We start from the raw sequence: 8,250 nt of genomic DNA on the forward strand, positions 1-8,250 counted from the left end.
TCACATCATATGACTATATACTCTGTTTCTCTTCAGATCATACAAATCTTTCACCTTTTCACATCATATGACTATTCCATGTATATATTTCATAAAAAGGAATTATAATTACAGTGGCCTGTTGATAATTCAGCTTTTTATAATACAATTGCTACATGTTATATAGATTTTTGAACTATATATCTTAACATCTGGGTATTTGAAAGATACAGCTTAACCCAAAATATATAACCTCACTTTGTTCTTTGATATTTTATGCATCATGTTATGTGTAAACTTCATTTAGGCATTATTATATTTCAAAAAAATCCAAAATGCAGCACAAATCTAATTATTATTCCCAAGTCTTCTGAGTACTTGCCTGCATGCAGTGAGCTCCAGCCTTGTAGTGCAGAATTCATGATTACTGTGGTGTTTACCTCTGCTCACCTCCTTTCATGCATTTTCAGCATTTCCTTTTAAGTTCCTGGACCATGGCTGTGTGCTTACATTCTGTTCTCTAAGTAGAGTAGTTCCCTCCCACCTTTTCTTTGCCTGGTGAACTCTTTTTGTTTTATGTTTTCTTCTTCTGCAAAGGGTTCCATTTATCTGGTAATGTATAACTGGTTTGTTGAATTAATAAGTGAATTCAGCTGGAAAAGAGTTAGAATTTTACCAAACTGTTTTTTAACCTTGGTTGGTGGAATTATTGGAAAACACTGATTTTATTAATTTTTTAAAGGAGTGGTCCTGCCTTGCATATGGTTGAAGTAAAGGAAAGTGAAAGTGAGAAATGTACCTCCACAGAATCTGTGATTACACCAATGATTAAGAAGTGCACTTCAGTAAATTGATGTCTACTGCAAGTGATGGATGTACAGAGTTCAAGTGAAGTAGACCAAGAGGAAAAAAGGGAAAAACTATAAATTCTATATTTCTATGTGAAGGAAAGCTAAGAGTAACTCATTTTTGGAAATAAAACAGAATAGTGCAGTTTGAAGCAGAGAATACTCAGTTATATCAATGTTGCTAAAATGTTGAAGAAGATGGGGACAAGGGAATTGGACAAGGAGCAGTTTAAATAACCAATCGTCACGGAAGCCTGTTTGTAGTGGACAAGTTGAGACAACACCTTAGAGAATTTTGAATGGGGAAAACAATAATAGTGGGTGATAGCAATTGCCCCTTGCCACCATTTTGCAGCCTGAGCTGCAGCTGGTCTCATCCCTTGCAGAACAAAGCCCCACTGTCCTTTATCTTCTGCGACCTCCCTTTGCCTGTCCCTACACTTGCTTTCTCCCCAATGGCTTTTAAGGTTTATAATTACCATGAGAAACAGCAGAAGGCTAATAAGGAGAGGAGAGATAATACCAAATTCCAGATGTTGGCCCAAGTCCTTTGACAAAACCCCTCAGCTTCCAACTCACAAGGCCAGGGAAAATCCCGAACACCTCCCAGCCCATGTTTTCAGTGTGGCCTTGAGGGACACTGGGCCCATGCCTGTCCTAAGATATGCTGCCCACCAGGACCATGTCCTAAGTGCAAACAAGAGGGCCACTGGGCGAGGGACTGCCCCTCCACCTCTCAAGGCGAGGGGTCTAGACCCCCTCAACATTCCTCATTCCTAACTGATTTTCTAGGACTAGCAACTATGGCAGAAGACTGATGGAGCCCAGGACTCCCAGGCCCAAAGAACATAACTTCAGAGGAGCCCAGGGTAATGGCCATCATTGACGGTAGGCCTATCTTTCTCCTCATAGACACCAGTGCCATTTTTTCAGCCTTGCTGGAGTTCTGAGGATCTATAAGCCTTCTTCAACCTCCATAGTCACTGTGGAGGGAACACCTATCCAGCCCTTAGTTACCTTTCCCTTAACTTACATACTGGGAGATACCCTCTTTACCCATTCCTTCTTATTGCTACCTAATTGTCCCACTCCACTCTTAGATAGAGACATTTTAACAAAGTTTCAGGCCACCCTCACCTTACATCCATCCCCACAAAAGCCATGACCTACCAGTCCCTCATCTCCATCCTCACGGTCCCTCCTCACTTTCATAGGTGACTTGCTTCCACAAGCTTCTCCCATCTCCTTGCTCTTACCGGCAACATTGGCAGACCCCATTGTATGGGATCTCAAAAACCCCTCTGTTGCCTCACATCATGAGCCAATTGTCATTACTGTCAAAGATCCTTCTACTGCCCCAAACCAATCTCAGTATCACATCTCTCTAACCCTCCTACAGGGTCTAAAGCCTATTATCTCAGAGCTTCTCGCTAAAGACCTGCTTTGCCCAACTCACTCTCCCTGCAACATTCCTATTCTACCTGTAAAAAAGCCCAACGGGTCTTACTGGCTGGTGCAGGACCTCCACTTGATCAATGCAGCGGTGATGCCTATACACCTGGTGGTGCCCAAACCCTACACTCTCCTGTCTCTCATCCCTGGTACCACCACCCATTTCACAGTCCTAGACCTAAAGCATGTTTTCTTCACTATCCCAGTCCACCCATGGTCCCAAGATCTCTTTGCCTTTACCTGAACTGACCAGACTCTCATACTTCCCAACAATTGACCTGGAATGTTCTGCCTCAGGGGTTCCGGGACAGTCCCCACCTCTTTGGCCAAGCCCTGGCTAAGGACCTCCTTACCTTCCATCTCTCCCCAAGTAAACTCCTACAATATGTTGATGATCTCCTGCTCTGCAGCCCCTCAATCAATCAAGGATAGCAACAACATACAGCCCTCCTGCTTAATTTTCTGAGACAAAAGGGATACCATATGTCCCCTAGCAAGGCTCAACTCTCTTTCACCCAGGTGACATAGGACCATCACCACAAATTGTAAGGCCTTGTTAGTCTCTCTCCCTGTCCCCACCACAATGGCTGAAATTCTTTCCTTTCTTGGCCTGGCAGGCTACATCAGAGCCTAGGTACCTAACTTCAGTTTAATGGCCAAACCTCTATATGAGACATCCAGCAGCCCCATCCAAGAGCCCCTGGACCCCTCTCGGTCTGTGTCAGGCCATTTCAAGTCTCTCTTACAAGCCCTGTTATAAACCCTGGCACTTTGCCTGCCAAATCTCATTCGTCCTTTTTTCCTTTATGTCTCTGAGAGGCAAGGGTTTGCCCTAGAAGTTTTAGGACACAACATAGGGCCCTCCTTTGCTCCAGTACCATACCTCTCTAAACAATTAGACTCCACAACCAGGGGGTGGACTCCATGCCTTAGGGCCCTGGCAGCTGCCTCTGTCCTAATTCAAGAAAGTAAAAAGCTCACCTTTGGGTCCCCCATTACTGTTTATTCTCCTCATAGCCTCTTGGAGCTCCTTACATATAAGGGACTTTATTCCATGCCCCCTTCTCATATCCTGTCCCTCCAGGTAGCCTTGGTTGAGGACTCCACACTATCTTTCATTTCATATTCTCTGCTTAACCCAGCTGTTCTTCTTCCTCTCTCTTCAACACCCCTGATTGACTCCTGCCCCAAAACCCTGGAAAAGTTCCTCCCTTGCCCAGATCATATACAAGAGGATGCTTTTCCCCAGGCTGACTATACTTGGTTTATTGATGGCAGCTCCTTCATTCGTGATGGACAATGAAAGGCAGGATATGGTATTGTCTGTAATTCCACTGTCACTAAGGCACACCCTCTCCCTTTAGGCACAACTTCCCAAAAGGCCAAACTAATCCCCCTGGCCAAAGCTCTAACCCTGGCAAAAAACAAAACCATTAACATTTACACCAACTCTAAATATGCCTTTCAGACTTTGTTGTTCCACTCTACAATCTGGAAGGAAAGAGGACTCTTAACTACAAAAGGAGCCCCCATAATTAATGCTGCCTTAATAACCCAGGTCCTAGAAGCCTTGCACCTCCCTTCCCAGATAGGCATTACTCATTGTAAAGCTCACCAAACTGACTGACTCCTCTATCATTACCACAGGAAACAACTGAGCAGATACAGAGGCAAAATAAGCAGCCCTCCAATCTACACCTCAACTAACCATGTACCCCCTTACCCCAACTTCCTCCCACCTCACTAAACTCTCTCTCCCCCCTTCTGAAGTTAAAACTCTTCTCTCTTATTTACATACACTTTTTCATCCTAACCTTCATGCTCTTTACACCTTTCTCTGCCAATCCCTTTCCCTATCTCCAGAAGACATACAATACCTTAAGCAGATCACCCAGTCTTGCTCGATCTGTCAGTGTAAAAACACTAACTCCAATGTTAGACCCCCTTCCTTTCCTACCCACCAAGCCAGAGGATGCCTCCCTGCCAAGGCCTGGCAGGTGGACTTTACCCACATGCCCCCACTAAGGAAAATTAAATACCTCTTGGTACTGGTAGACACCTTCACAGGATGGGTGGAAGCCTTCCCTACAACTAACAAAAAGGCCTCCACAGAAACAATTCTGGTCACAACTATTATCCCATGGTTTGTCCTCCTGGCTTCCCTGCAATTAGACGATGGGCTTGATTTTGTTTCCTCTAGTGCCCAAAAATTGGCACAATCCTTAAACATCCACTGAGAATTCCACATCCCCTACCATCCCAAACTTCAGGTAAAGTTGAGTGTGTCAATCACACATTAAAAAATACACTCACCAAACTCTCTTTTGAACTCCATCTAGATTGGACAAAACTCTTGCCTCTAGCCCTTTTCTATCTCCAGGCCCTTCCAAAAAGACCACTCATGCTCAGCCCCTTCAAGCTCCTCTATGGCCATCCACTCTTCCCTATTATGGTTCAGCCAAATATCCCTAACATTTCCCCCACTCTCCTCAATCCTCTCCTTACCTTTCTTCACTCTCTCCTTTGGTCTCATGCTCATGATCAATTGCCACAGCCCTCTGACACCACCAAAATAACTCCCTCCCTCCAAATGGGAGATCTGGTTTATTTAAAAAGTACAACCACACCTGGCCACCTGCAGGGAAGTGGAGAGGCCCATTTAAGGTCATCCACACAACACCCACGGCTGCTAAATTAGCAGTATTCCCTTCCTGGGTACACATCCAAAATCTAAAATTGACAACCCCACAAAAGATCTACCAATCTCTCCTTACAGGACAAACAAAAGTGAAGATCTCCTGCCTCCCCAACGTCTCAGAAGATGTAGACACACCCACTGAGAGTCCTGGAAAATAAAGTAAAACCATATGTCCAGGGATCTAACATCCCGCCTACTTACTCTCTATATTTCTCTTCTCCCATTCTTTCTTGTCAGCGCCTGCCCACACTTTTACTCCTTCCTATATACTCTCTACTCTGAGACTTTAGATTTCCCACCTCCTAACAGATTAGTCTTCCTCCCTTCTCATACCTTCTCTACCCTTGTTTTATAAATTGGATATCTGATCTCCATCTTTAGGGTACACTCTCAGACTTTACTCCTGAAGAAATCTACTCATTTTCCAACATACTCTTCACCTTAAAGTAAATCACGCCACCTATGCTTTCACTCCATCCCTTCCTGTGGGTAATTCTTATCTTCGTCCCCATTCTCCTGAGTGCTGGCCTATGAGCAACTTCTCCCCCTGAATGGAGATGGCCCCATCACAGAGCTCTCTGCCTCAGGTACCTTGCCCTATGCGCCTTACTCCCTATACTCTCCTCATTGTGATGACCTGGATCTTTACTATCCTTCCAGTTGGTTCCCTGTCTCCATTATATCTCTGGAGATTCAAGGTCTGAGAAACCTACACACACAACCAGGCCTCAGTCTCTGACATTGCAGGAACCACTGATTGCCCCATATGGGAATGTTCCTCTATGATCACTATTTCTGTTGACCTGCAGTCTATATCCCACACTTACAACTCCTTTGTTTTCAATATGACCAAGTAGAGACTATTGTAAAAATGGTGACCCCTTCTATGGTGGGTGTCCCTTTTGGTATTGCCACATTCATTTAGCCCACAATGGCAGGAGCACATTTTATGCCTAAGACAACAAGTTCTATATCAAAATAAGTGACCCTTAGGACTTGAGATGGGTTACAGTGATAAAGGGAACAGCCTACCTCCATGGGTACAGTAAGTCTCCAGTTGGACATATCTGGATATTTAGGGAGTTAGTCATGCCCCCCCCACTCACAAGTACAAATTTCCTTAAACATCTTAGAGGCAGAGCAGACCCTCCAAAATCAACTTCCAGAAGGCTCCAAGACCACTACCCTCTCATCCTGGATCCAAATCATACAAGCCTCGATACAGGTTCTTAACTCCACCAGCCCTATCAATGATACCCACTGCTTTCTATGTGCCTCCCTCCAATGCCCCTTACTAGCACCAGTCCCCATCAACTTCTTCAAACCTACTCTCACCTCTATACCAGATACCCCAACATGCTATACCCCACTGCCCTCTATACCTCTCTGGGAACCTGAGCCAGACCAACACCCACTTCCTTCATACTTGTTACTTCACTCAACATTCCACCCTCAAGGCGGCACTACATGGCCTCTGCCACTTTAATATCTGTGACATCACAGATTTTACCTACCTCTGGAATATCCTTCTGGTACAATGATACTATATATGCCTGTGTGAATACCACCACCCCAGGTTCCTGCCTTTTGGTGGTAATTGTCCCTCAGCTCACCCTTTACAGAAAGGCTATGCTCACCTGGCTCCTTTCACTAAGACAAAGAAGGACTGCTTTCTTGCCTGTCATGGTCAGGATTAGCCTAGCCTCTGCTATTGCTGCATCAGGGCTAGCAGGAAGAGCTTTGGGCCACAGCCTAATCTCAGCCAGTGACTTTGAGAATTGCCTACAAGTCACTCTTGAATCAACCTCACTTTCTCTAGCCTCCCATCAATGACAACTTACATCATTAGCTCAGGTTGCCTTACAAAACCACAGGGCCCTAGATCTTTTAACCACTGAGAAAGGAGGCACTTGCCTTTTCCTCTAAGATGAATGTTGTTACTACATTAATGACTCAGGCCTAGTGGAAAAAAATATTGATACCCTGTCTCACTTAAGCAAAGAAATCTAACTTCGCAGGACTAAAAACTCCCCTGTCCTAGACTGGATTCAATTCCTTCTGCTCTCTTGGCTACTGCCTTTCCTTGCACTCCTTATTGTTGTCTTTATCCTCCTGAGCTTTCTCTCATGCATTATGAAAACTTTACAAAATTTTTTACTAGATCACATATCTGCAGCCACCAACCAAAGATTCAATCAACTCCTTCTCCAAGGATATCAAACTCTCTGGGACCACCAAAGGGACCCCCCATGCTAACCCCTATGAGGACACCAAACCCTAATGACCCCACCTGAGAACATACATCGCCCCCCACCAGCCAGAAGCAGCCAGAGGATCAAACTGTGCCCCAATAACCAACCCTTTTCATCTCCCTCTCTCTTTAAGAAACAAAAAATGGGGGAATGATAAGAACTGGTCCTTGCCACCATTCTGCAGCCTGAGCTGCACCTGGTCTCATCCCTTGAAGAACAAAGCCCACTGTCCCTTAACTCCCACCACCTCCCTTTGCCCGCCCCTAGCCCTTGCTTCAGGAGCTGGTCTCATCCCTTGCAGAACAAAGCCCCACTCTCCCTTATCTCCTGCCACCTCTCTTTGCCTGTCCCTAGCCCTTGTTTTCTCCCAAATGCTACTTAAGGCCAGACTCACCAAGAGAAGCTGCTGCGCCATTTTTTCTCAGCCAGCCAGCCTGCTTATTAAACTTTTGGACATGAGATACCTCTCATGAGCCTCCTTTGTGTGTGATGTGCTGCGTTTTCCTAACAGTGGGTAATTACTGAGGAAGAATGTAAGAGCTAAGAAAGAGTTTTCCTTTTAAAATGAAGCTTTTAGTATATGTTTGCATGCTGAGGGAGTGATCCAGTAGAGAAAGACATGTATATTCTTTTCAAATTTACTTATGTTCAAGTGCTAGGAGGTCTGCTACATCCTCTTTAAGGATTTATACTACACTAATTGTGCTTGGAATATTTCCTTATGTGTATGTATATACAGAATGTACAAATATAAAGCAAGTTGTTACTTCTGAATTGGATTAGAAGTGGAATATCATAATGTAACTGAACATTTCAATGCTGATCTAAAACTGAATTATTAGGCACAGAATTTTTTTAATTTTGTGAAAATTACATTCAAATGCCATGACCATACTGCAGAGAATTTAGTTTCTTTGTGCCTTTCCAGGAGCATCACTAGCACTTGTGATTTTGTAAGGTGCTCTAAATTATCCATTGTGTCAATTTAATAGTTATATAGTTACTGGGGAAAAGTGGGGAG

This window comes from Castor canadensis, chromosome 15 (assembly GCF_047511655.1).
Source record: "Castor canadensis chromosome 15, mCasCan1.hap1v2, whole genome shotgun sequence".
In the NCBI taxonomy this organism is placed as follows: Eukaryota; Metazoa; Chordata; class Mammalia; order Rodentia; family Castoridae; genus Castor; species Castor canadensis.